The sequence below is a fragment of the Hemiscyllium ocellatum genome, chromosome 7 (genome assembly GCF_020745735.1).
Source record: "Hemiscyllium ocellatum isolate sHemOce1 chromosome 7, sHemOce1.pat.X.cur, whole genome shotgun sequence".
Classification (NCBI taxonomy): Eukaryota; Metazoa; Chordata; class Chondrichthyes; order Orectolobiformes; family Hemiscylliidae; genus Hemiscyllium; species Hemiscyllium ocellatum.
The window spans coordinates 71,890,521-71,902,771 of NC_083407.1; the positions used below are offsets into that span (position 1 = coordinate 71,890,521).

At 41.5% G+C, this 12,251-nt stretch overlaps 1 long non-coding RNA gene across 3 annotated transcripts in view; it reads right to left on the reverse strand.

Moving 5' to 3' along the window:
* Positions 1–1,009: 1,009 nt before the first annotated feature.
* LOC132817138 (uncharacterized) overlaps positions 1,010–12,251 on the reverse strand; it is a 57,889-nt gene continuing 46,647 nt past the window's right edge. For 2 of the 3 annotated variants that reach the window (XR_009644857.1, XR_009644858.1), the window contains exons 4-6: positions 7,297–7,524; positions 7,097–7,204; positions 3,570–5,967 (exon numbers count right to left, since the gene is read on the reverse strand). This is a non-coding gene — a long non-coding RNA (uncharacterized LOC132817138). Of the gene's footprint in view, positions 1,528–3,569; positions 5,968–7,096; positions 7,205–7,296; positions 7,525–12,251 lie in introns of those variants that run through there. The other variant, XR_009644859.1, reaches the window with a different exon arrangement.

Genomic DNA, 12,251 nt, shown 5'->3' on the forward strand with positions numbered 1-12,251 from the left:
GCCCACTGTGGAATACTGTGTGTAGTTCTCATTGTTACATAATAGGAAGGATGTGGAATTTTTTGACAGGATGCAGAGGAGGTTTACAGAATGTTGCCTGTATTGGAGTGTGTTGCCTATAAGGAAAGGTTGGACAAACTTAGATTATTTTCACTAAAGCATCAGAGCCTGAAGGTCAAATTGAAAGAAGTACGTGAAATTATGATGGGCATGGTTTGTGTCGATAGTTGGAGTTTCTTTCCCAAGTTGGAAATGTCAAAAACTTGGATGCATTGATTTCAGGTGAGAGGGGGGAGAAGTTTAAAGATGTGCAAGGAAAGGTTTTTACACAGAGTGGTAGTGCCTGGGAAGCGCTGCCACGAGAGCTGGTAGAAGCAGATACTATCACAACATTTAAGAGCATTTAGGCAGAAACAGACAGATGGAGAATAGTAAGATCTGGACCATGTGCAGGCAGATGGGATTACTTTGGAATAACATAATGTTTGGAATAGACCTAGTATGCCAAAGGACCTGTTCCTGTGGTGTATAACAATACAGTTCTTTTTTTTATCATCAGCAAAATCGGTTACAGTATTCACTTGCTTCCTTCAAGTCATATATTTATCTTGTAAACAGTTGCTGTCACAACACTGAACCCTGTGGAATCCCACTGGTTACAGACTGCCAACCTGGAAAAGAATCCCTTATCCCTACTCATAGATTCCTGCCAAGAGCTAATTTTCTATTCATGCAAATATACTACCTCTGACATGGTGTTCTTATGTTATTACTTAACCTTTTGTGAGGTAAGTTCATCAGTTTCATAAGTTCAGTGAATGCTGATTCATAGAATGCTATCAGGTTTAGATTGTCATGACATGGTGGGTGCAGCAGTGCAAAAGTCTATGGTTTCTTTAAGTGGTGCTTTGATGAATTGGCTTGCAATGTTGAAGAAGCACCTGGGCACTTAATTGTTATTGGTATGCAAGTCCTGTAAGGTCTCAGCAAATATGAATGAATCCTTCATTGCGTATGTTGAACAAGTGGATGTGGCAAATTGCCCAACAATTCGGCCAATTCACGTTGTACAGAACGGATCAAAGATACAATAAAGCCTGAAGGGACATCACCTTTAAGTGTGTTGGGCAGACCACATACAAGGATGCAGTGAATTGTGAGGATGAACCCTATCGTATATATCACATGACAGCTCATTGCTCTTTTATAAATCTAAGAAGCATTTTTTTGCTTATTTTGAGCAAGGCTTTCGAGACACATTTGGCAGCAGCTCCAATGAATACAAAATTGCAACAATTGTTAAGAATGGTATGTATTTTGATGATAAAGCCATGTTTATTACTGTTGACTACTCCCATCCCTTTGCTTCATGTGCTGGTTGAGAAATCTCTAACGGTGTTCCCTCTGCTGACTACTTATTGTCACTGGGTTGTTGAGATTCTGCCAGCTTCACATGATGTAAGATTGTTTTTATTTGAAGCCTTGAAAATAAGGTCCTGAGAAGTGCCTAGTCTATGACCAGTTAACCTGGAAGATAAAAAAAACTGAATGAATTGAGAAACTTCTTGCTTTATATTGTGCAAACCCATGAACGGGCCTAAAGCTGCCACTCTGAATATGAAAAATGGCCCAGTCAAATTCAAATTACCAAGGCAAGAGCTATGTATGTGATAAATTTGAGCACCAGTTGAACCTCACTGGTTCACGCTGTTAATATCTAACAGCAACATGACTGGTGTTTGCCACTAACACGAGGCCATCATTAAGTGAATAACAAGTTTTACCTCTCACATAGATGAGAAATGTAGTCAATGAGCTTCAGCACCAGTGTGATGCCCAGTATATAGGCCGAATGTCCAAAGACTGGCAGATTGTATCAAACAGAATGGTTGTTCATAACAAGCACAGTTCTGATAGTATCCAATCAACCTGTGCTTGCAAAACTGAACAGCAGATGTGATTTGATTATTGGACACTAACTGAATGACCCTGAATATGATAGGTCTGATGCTGACAACCAATTGCTGTGTGGTGCTCTTGGGCATACTGGAAGATATATGTTTTAATATGTGATCTATTCTTTGCAGACTGAATAAACATACATATATACACACTGTGTCTGTTTCAACTGGATAAAATTGGTAACAGCCATATTTCAGTTCATTTCTCAGGGAAATAGCTTGACTAATCAGAATCAACCTGCTTGGTTTAAATTTAAATAAAATTTGGCATTTAACTATCAGTCATTTTCTAACTGAACCATGTTCCACAGCAACTTCTCTACTGACCAGATTGGTGCCAACCACTTAACACCATATCCCCAACAATTCCAATATGCAGCTTCCTTGTTATTGGAATTATTGTGAATTATCTGGGTGGCATGGTGGTGCAGTGGTTAGCACTGCTGCCTCACAGCGCTAGAAACCTGGGTTCAATTCCTACCTTGGGCAACTGCCTGTGTGGAGTTTGCATGTTCTTTGCGTGGGTTTCCTCCAGGTGCTCCGGTTTCCTCCCACAGTCCAAAGATGTGCAGGTTAGGGGAATTGGCCATGCTACATTGCTCATAGTGTTAGGTGAAGGTGTAAATGTCAGAGGATGGGTCTGGGTAGGTTGCTCTTTGGAGGGTCAGTGTAGACTTGTTGGGCCGAAGGGCCTATTTCCACACTGTAAGTAATTGAATGCAAGATGAAATGCTTCAATAAAACGTGCCTTTTTAGCAATATTTATCGCATCACTAAGAAAGACTTTTATATGTAATCACTAATTGGAATATCTGTGATGGATTGAGTTCATATCTCCCTTAAACTAAGTTGTATCAGTTAGTACTTGTCAATGGTGAGGCAGAGAGTGAAGTACTGTTTTGTAAAGATAACAGTGGAGCTGTATACCTCAGATAGTAGCTTTTAGATATTGGCATTTCAGTGCTCAGCCTTCTTTATCTGATACCATTTTCAAATAAATACTTTTAAATGCCTTTAGTCTCACTGTTAATCTGACAGCAAAATCTGGGATACCATATTCCCTTACTGCAAATGCAATGCAATGTACCATGCAGTGCTTTTTTAACAAAACCCCACAAATCCATCTGCAAATTGTTTATTGATTTCTTAGAAGAAACATGGCAAATGTAATGACTAGCTTAGTCAATTTTGAAACAAAAATCTGAAGTGGAATGGTGTTAAATGCTTGTCATATAGTTCTTTCTCTGAGGCTGTGGACACATTACCAATTGTTGCTGTGATATCAAGAGAATTTGAATGGGTCTTGGAAGAACAAGACAAATTAAATATTTCCAGCAGTTTTCTTTCTAAACCATAAAAGGCTGCTCTGAGCCATCAACATTTGCATCCATATGGGATTTCTATGTAATTAGTTTACTGTTAAACAAGATGAGATTGAATTCAGGGTCATGGAACATCAAACAGCAGCAATTCACAGCTTAGGCTATCAACTGACTTGAAATCCTGATTGAAGAGAAGAACTGATTTCTAATAAACAGATTTTTTTCTGATACTTATAAAAGACAAAAAATTGCCACATTTCATAGCAATAATCAAAGATGTGGACGTTTATGTTGACTCTGGGTGTACGAAATATTACAAACAGGTGAATTAACATTGCAGGATTTGAAGTTTCAAAATTATTGCAATAGGTTCAGACTGCAAAATTAAGTCAGTAGAGTGTTAGTTTGGGCTTCACATTTACTTGGAATATATTTGCATTCTATGAATGTTGACTGATTTAAAATGTTGTGGGTGCAATCTGATAGAAACGTGAGTGATATGAGCTATAGGGAGATCTGTGGCAGGATCAGTCAAAAAGTCCAGCAGTGTCCATCATGATGTCAGGAGCAACTTGCTGCATTTTTCATACAAGGTAGTAACAAGTTTCAATTAGGCGGGAGGGGGGGCATCGTTTGAAAACCTCTTTGTCAATGTCAGAACTTGTCTCATTAATATGCAGCTTCCGGTCATCCTAAATGCCGCAAACAAGCTAGACATTGAGAATTCCCAACATGGAAATCAAAACGGATACCTAGTGACTTCAGTTTGCCACCATCTGAGGGGAGCTTGAATGATGCTCAGCATTAAATAGCATCTTGGGGCATGATCCATAGGCATAATCCACACCCATCCCTGTCAATGAACACTGGCATCAGACATTTGCCAACCTTGCACGACCATCATGGCACCTCTTTGATACACTGGCAGACTGCTCTGAAAGCAACAGACTTCCATTACAGGTCACACCGGCAACTAGCAATGAAAGGTTTCTGTATACCGGGAGAAGCACCTAACCCACAGATTTGGCCAGGATGCATTAAGGACTGCCTTCTTGCTTACCAGCTCTCACTTTTTCATTTGGCACCTGCCTTTTGCTTGCAGCATCCATGCCTTTCCATATGGCACGGTGGGTCAGTAGTTAGCACTACTGCCTCACAGCACTAGGGTCCCAAGTTCGATTCCAACCTCGGGCGACTGTCTGTGTGGAGTTTGCACATTCTCCCCGTGTCTACGTGGGTTTCCTTTGGGTCCTCCAGCTTCCTCCCACAGTCCAAAGACGTGCAGGCCAGGTGAATTGACAATGCTAAATTGCCCATAGTGTTAGGTGCAATAGTCAGAGGGAAATGGGTCTGGGTGGGTTACTCTTTGGAGGGTCAGTGTGGACTGGTTGGGCCGAAGGGCCTGTTTCCACACTGTTGGGAATCTAACCTAATATAGTTAACCAATGTTTGTGTTGCTAATCAGCAGCTCTCCATCAAGGGGGTTTATATCTTTGCTGTATCGCAGTGAACTAGAACAATCTCACACCTACACCATATGTCAACAGCTTACATGAGAAACACTCTGCATGTGCAGCAAGCGAGCATCCCATGTCATCAAAGTGCATGGAGGCACTGGTCAGTCAGGGGGTTCTGACATAGTGGGTCAAAGGCAGCATCTCATACCAGCTTGGTTAGGTCTCACAAGGGGATGTGCCATGAACAGTCCTCAGTCCGTCCAAAGAGGTGGGGTTGGGATACAAAAGGGGCCCCGGCTACCAGAATGAGACTTGGGCACCTATTTGGGATCTGCAGATTGGCAGGAAGGGGGTTGACAATTATGAAGTGAGCAACTATATTTGTAAAGGGTGTTACATTACAGTATGGATAGGAAGAGGATAATGCAAGAAGAAGTGTTTATCCATGGTCTGGGGGGAAAAGGGCTGTATATAACCATAGCTGGTATGCTCATCTCACACACGAGAGGCTGGGTCAGGAAGGTGGGTAGGTACAGGCACCTGTATGGGGACCAGAGGTGGTTACATAGGGAGGGCTATCAGGAGACGGATCTGGCTATTCAGGTCTCACTGACATATCGAGATGAAGTTTGGAAAGCACTGGCTGCAGCGTGCTTTCCGAACTTTCCATCGTTCTAGAAATCCAAAATACATAAAGAGAAGGAAAATGGCTGCAGATACACCTGAACACCAAGGGTCAGTATCTTTGATCTGTCAAGGAGAGAGTTTTAGGATCCTGTGAAGTGAGGCCCTTTAAAGAGAAAGAGCATTATAGACAGACCATGCACTGTAGAGAATACAGATCCATGAGGTCCCTCATCACTGGTGAACTAAATGTATTAGCTGTCCGTAAACTGTGCACCTCCCTGCATTGTTGAACAACTCATTCACAGCAACACCTTTGGACACAGAGCCTGGCAAAATATGGGGATGTTTCAGTACAATGGCCACTGATATCAGCCTATGCTCCCTGTAATTGCTTTTCCTGCTAAAGGGATCTCTGAGGTGCATGTGCAGCAGCGGCTTCTGGAATCAGGAGTCAATGTGTCAGCACATTGATCAGCTTGCAAGGAACCTCCAAACAGCTGAGAGGGGATATTGGTGCCAGCAAAAATGATAGCACTATATACACCTTGCTTCCACATTCTTCAGCAGGGTCTCAGCACAAACATCAATCCTGGGTACATCCTGCATGGACATGAAGTCAAAAAATCATAGGGCCAGAGTTATATTCAGGGCTGCACAGTCACATGAACAGACAATCAAGTTTTTACATACGTGACACTTCACGCAGAGTTCCCTCTCACCTGTATCACTGAAGTGCTCTCAATGGGTTTTCTTCTTTTTCTCTCTCCCACTATGTTTCAATTGTCCCAGGTTCCAGAGCAGGATGGTGTGAGTCTGCTCAGTTGTGGAGCCTCTTGGCCTTGGAGGTTTGGTTGAGTGAACTGAGGGGTGTTTGGGTCTGACAGTCCCAGACAAGTTGAGGATTTTTTTTGCCAAAGGCAAATGGGTTTTATTTTATTCATTCATGGAATGTGGGCATTGCTGGCTATACCAGCATTTATTGCTTTTCCTCAATGCCCAAAGCAAAATTAAGAGTCAACGTTGTGGGTCTGGAGTCACACGTAGATCAGGCCTGGTAAGGATTGCAGATTTACTTCCCAAAGACATGAGTGAGCCAGATGGGCTTTTACAATAATCAACAATGGTTACATAGTCACGATTAGGTCAGCTCTCTATTCTAGATCTAATCGAATCCAATATTCCAGGGTAAGTGCACAACTGAAGAATTTAGACTCGGGAACCTAGCCGCCAGGATTGGGGTCTGTATATTTTACAACCATGCGGATCACACCCAAGCACTACATTTCTGAGCCCATATCTGGAGCCATGGAGTGAAGGCAAAGTGCATATGGGATCACGGCTCAACCTGGCTCTCCATATAAGATGTCACCAACCACTCATAGCAGTCACCAACCACTCCATAAAGGAAACCATGCCTTCACATACCTGAGAAATTATAAAACCCATGCCTATCATGGACTCCCCCATAGTCCTTGAGATTGTGCATAATCCCTGGCATTTCTGCCATATGGTTCCCTAGCCTCTTGTAAATCTCCAGTGGGCTGGTTGTGCCCATGACCAGAAGCTCATCAGCAGTGTACAGCTCAGTAGGGTGCCTGTACTCTAGCAATTCTCCAAGTGTCTGGGACCTCAGGTCTCACAGCCTCCTTGAGTCCTGGAATATATGCTTACAAGAATTAGGCTTTGATTGTAAATTTGACCCCTTGTGACATACGTGGGTGTAACTCACCTCGCGGATGATGTGGGAGGGGCAGGTGCTGGTGCATCCTTGGGATCACTGATGTCATCTTTCTCATTCTCCAGGAGTGACTGAGGCCTGGCATTTAGACTATGGCCACTTGTAAAAAAGAAAAAGCAACATAGTCTGTGAGTCTCTCACCTTACCTGCTGATGAGCAATCACATAATATTACCAAGTTTGATGCCTTACCACTCTAGACTTGCTGTCAACTGTTGCTGAGACCCACTGTTGACTACAATTTGGATGATTCATTCTTCAACAGTGGTGAGAACCTTGGTCAGGCACCCATCTTCCTGTCCTTATCATTTCCTTCTGGTTATGGGTTCGTTCATCTTGTAGAAGCAATTGGAAATTTAATGATCTGACAAAGGCCAATTAACTGTCTTGTCTGCATACATGTCCATCATTTATATTGACCTGTTGATGATATAGACTATTGTTTAGCATCAAGTGCCATGTTGCCCTGAAGTTCATCACACGTTCATCTAACTGGTTTCACTGCATACTTGCACAAATACATAGCCCAATACCCACATGGGAGACAGTCCCCATGCCACCATGACACCTACCAAGTGGATCAAATAACTTCAATGATCTTTGCCTGCACTGAACCCATGGCGGACCCATGGTTAGTAACTTATCTGAAATTTCCATCCCGGCTGCCACAAGACAGTAGGTGGGTCTCCTGCTGCTAACACTTAGGAAAGGCATCTCTCACTATTCCCTAAGAGCCCAGCAAGTATCTTCACAGATGTATTGCTGATATGAGAGGCCATTCTTTGTCCTAGCTCTGACATTTGGATGTAATAGTGTGGCTCCAGGGCAAAAAATATTTAAATAACATGGGACCATGGTGGAAAAAAGACGTTTGAGGGGGCCTGAGCTGGATGAAATAGCATACTGAATAATTGGAATGGATAACTGACAAAAAGGTGGTGTGCGAGAAGTTTGGTGTCATTGACACAAGCCTCTCTGCTTGTCCAAGTGGCTCTTTTATTGCCGCCATAGCACCCTTCTCCAGACCGGCTGAATTGTTACCCAATTAGAAACAAAAAAAACTGCACTTGCTGGAATTCAAAGTCAAGTCAGGAGCTGGAAGAACACAGCAAGCCAGGGAGCATCAGGAAGTGGAGAAGTCGACGTTTTGGGTGTAACCAATGGCAGAATCCACCAACTGAAACCTATCACCAGCAAAAAATTACATGCATCAAGCACTTTAAAGCTTTGCATGATTTATATGAGTGCCAGCCTCTGACACTAAACTCAAAGTGATGTCCACTTCTGATTTTGTTGGTGGGCTTGCATGCCACATATTAAATTCCACTCAAAGAAACTATGGTATAAAATACTTACTTCTTGTACTAATTTCATTAGCTATAAATCATTTACTTCAGTGGAATCAGGGATTTGTCATGAATCTTATCAATTAAAATGATTGATTTGCATATAGGGTTGTAAATTTTTCTTAAAAAAATTGTTGTTTTATTTGTTATCTGGGGTTAGTATTATGGCTAATATCATTATGGGGATTATAATCTCCATCGGCAAACTAATGCTGGATTATGATGTTGCATCAAGCAAACACATTTGAAAAGATTAAGTATATGGTACAGTAAGTTTAACTATAAATACCCTAATTCATACAGCTCCACGAACAGAAAAAGAAATAACAACAAAGAGGCAGACACGTTGAATGTCAGTAGTAATTGTGTTGCTTGTGATAAGATTAGATTAGATTACTTACAGTGTGGAAACAGGCCCTTCGGCCCAACAAGTCCACACCAACCCGCCGAAGCGCAACCCACCCATACCCCTACATTTACACCTTACCGAACACTATGGGCAATTTAGCATGGCCAATTCACCTGACCCGCACATCTTTGGACTGTGGGAGGAAACCGGAGCACCCGGAGGAAACCCACGCAGACACGGGGAGAACGTGCAAACTCCACACAGTCAGTCGCCTGAGTCGGGAATTGACCCGGGTCTCAGGCGCTGTGAGGCAGCAGTGCTAACCACTGTGCCACCGTGCCGCCCATAAGCTGCAGGATACATCACCAGTTCCTTCTTCTTCAGTCCTTTGCCTAAAAGCAGGTCTAATCCACAGTGCTGCAACCACAACTTGGGTGCAGACAAGAGCCAGGTCCCAAACATGCTCCATGTGCTATTGATGTCAACTTGATCTACATCTGTCCGGGCAACTGAGGCATTCAGCTCTAAAAAGAAATCAAAGTTGTGTGAACCAACACTTTTACATTTGTGTTGTAGTCCAGAGATTTGAGCAGCAATAACAGAGGTTCCAATATTTTGTTTCCATCACATGGGTGGCTAGGAATGTCTCCTATTCTTACTGTCTGCCATTGCTGTCCATTGGAAATAAGTGTGCATTATAAGCACACCTTTAGCCATCAAGTTCAAGAATTTGAACCTGGACCTTTTGGCTCAGAGGCAGAAATATTTCATATTGTGCCACAAGACCTCTCTCTTTCTTGTTTGTATTCATTATTTCCACATTGGTAATTCTTCTTACTGAGCTCTTATTTTCCCTTTTCTTTGTATTGGTTTCTGCCCTCTAACTGGATTATACTTATCTGTCTCTCGCTCTTCTACTATGTCTCTCTGTCTATTCTTGTTATGGTGATGGGATGTTTAGATGCTCATCAGTGGAGGTATGGAAAGCAGTGGTGGTAAGAGATTTCTGTTTGGGTTTTTATCAAGTCTTGTGTTGAAAGCAGGAGATTGCGTTGAGGATAGATTTAGGGTAGTGTGTAGAGTGAAAACAGAATTGTATGTCAAGAAGTTCCATTCAACTTGATTCATGGGTCTGGATTGTTTCAACTAAAAGGACCATCCATGACCATCCATAATGTAGTTCCTCCATTACTGACCCCAAGAAATCAAATATGCAAGAAGATTAGCTGCACATAAAGATTAGCTGGCTGTCAGAAAATACGAAGTATGCATAATACAACCATAATACAAATGGAATCCCTGACCACAACCTTTCAATCTCACTTTGTCTATTTTCTCCAATGTCTCCATTGTCTTCCCTGATCACTAGTGTGTTAGTTCTTTCTTATTATGTGTCCTTTCTTAGTCTTGAATACATTGATCTCAATATCAATAACTCATGAGTATCCAATTATTCTTCCTCTCTTCTTGATGTTGTTCAAGGTTTTGCACTATAAATAGCACTATTAATATCACACAATATCATATGCTTCTGTGTTCATAGCAATTCATAGTTTCATGAAAAAATTACTGTCATCTCAGACTTAAAATATTTATTTCCCAAATTCTCTTCTCCTCCTGTTTGCTTTCTCAGGTGGATGAAAAGCCTATCCCTCTAATTCTTTTGAATGCAAACAGCAATTAAAGATGCATCAGAATGATCGGTTGATTTAATTTCTAATTTTGCTATAGAAGTTGGCTTCACTATAAGATGCACTATTGAAAAATATTCTCCACATAGTGTATTTCAAAATACAGAATGCACTTGACTTGAATTTAATTAGCATGTCGAGTGTAGAACAATACAGCACAGGCATGGGCCATTTGGACCATGATGTTGTGCCAAACATGAGGCCAAATTAAACTAATCCCTTCTGCCTGGCTTTAGTCCATATCCCTCTATTCTTTACATATTCACATGCTTATTTAAAAGCACCCTAAAGGCCCTTATCATCTCTGGCAGTGTGTTCTCGACTCCTGCCACATTCTGTGTAAAAATACTTGCCTCTCACATCTCCTTTGAAATTTCTCCTCTCACCTTAAATGCATGCCTCCTAGTATTATACATTTCAACTCTAGGAAAAAGATTCTGACTATCAAACCTATCTATATATCTCATGATTTTATAGACTTCCATTAAGTTACCCCTCAGCCTCTGCCACTCGAGGGAAAACAAACCTAGTCTCTCTCACCTCTACATACAGGATCCATTTAATCAAGCGGCATTCTGTTCTGCACCCTGTCCAAAGCCTCCATATCCTTCCTGTAATGTGGTGGCCAGAACTGAATGCAATACTCTGTATGCTGTCTAACCAAAGTCTTATAAAGCTGCAACATGAGATCCTAACTCTTGTACTCAATGTCCTGACCTATAAAGTTTACCATGTCTGTCCTATCCAGAACTTCACTAATATTTGTGTCGTCTGCATATTTACGAACTCACCCATCTATGTTTTCATCCTATATATATATCACAAAGAGCAGCAATTCCAGTTTGGATCCCTGCATAACGCCACTAATCACAGACCTCCAGTCAGAGAAACACCATTCCACCACTACCCTCTGCCATCTATGAGCAAGCCAATTCTGAATCCAAGCGGCCAGGTCATTGTAGATCCCATACATCTTAATCTTCTGGATGAACTTACCATGATGGACCTTGTCGAAAGCCTTAGTAAAATCCATGTAGACAACACCCATGGCTCTACCCTCATCCAACACCTTTTTTCACCTCCTCAAAAAGTGTAATTAAAAATTCAATGCCAGCCATTATATGCTGTGCATTTAACATCTTACAAATTGAAATGAGTTAACAATGTTTTTCTAGTCAGAGAATATTGTCTACTTGTCTGGATGTTTGCAGCTCCAGTGTGTCAAGGGGTTCATTACTATAAAGGAGAAAGCACCTTTCTTAAAGGCTCCCTATCCAATACCTTTAACATTCACTCTCATCAACACCGATACATAGTGCCAGCATGTTTACCATCTACAAGTACTGTAGCAGTACATCCATTTTCTATAGACAGCTCCTTCTAAATCTTTCTAGTATAGTGTAAATGCCAACCTTTGCTGATTAATACTTTGTGTATTTTGCAACAACTTGTGCCTGTTACAATACAGCAAATATAATAAAACCTAACCCTTGCTTTCTCTCTATTTTCCATTCTCTTCTTCTCCCTCTCCACGCTAATTAGCTAATTTAAAGTTGTTCAATGCTCTTTTTGCAAATGAGAATGAATAATTTGATCAGAACCAAACTTTTGCCAACATTTTACACAATCTCCACATCAGTGACATTATTTAAGATTATTGTTTAGACACTTTTCTTTAATTAATCAATAGATCCTTTCAGCAGGGCAGCAGTCTCTCTCAACTTCCTAGAATGGCAACATTGATTTTTATGTGCTCAAGCC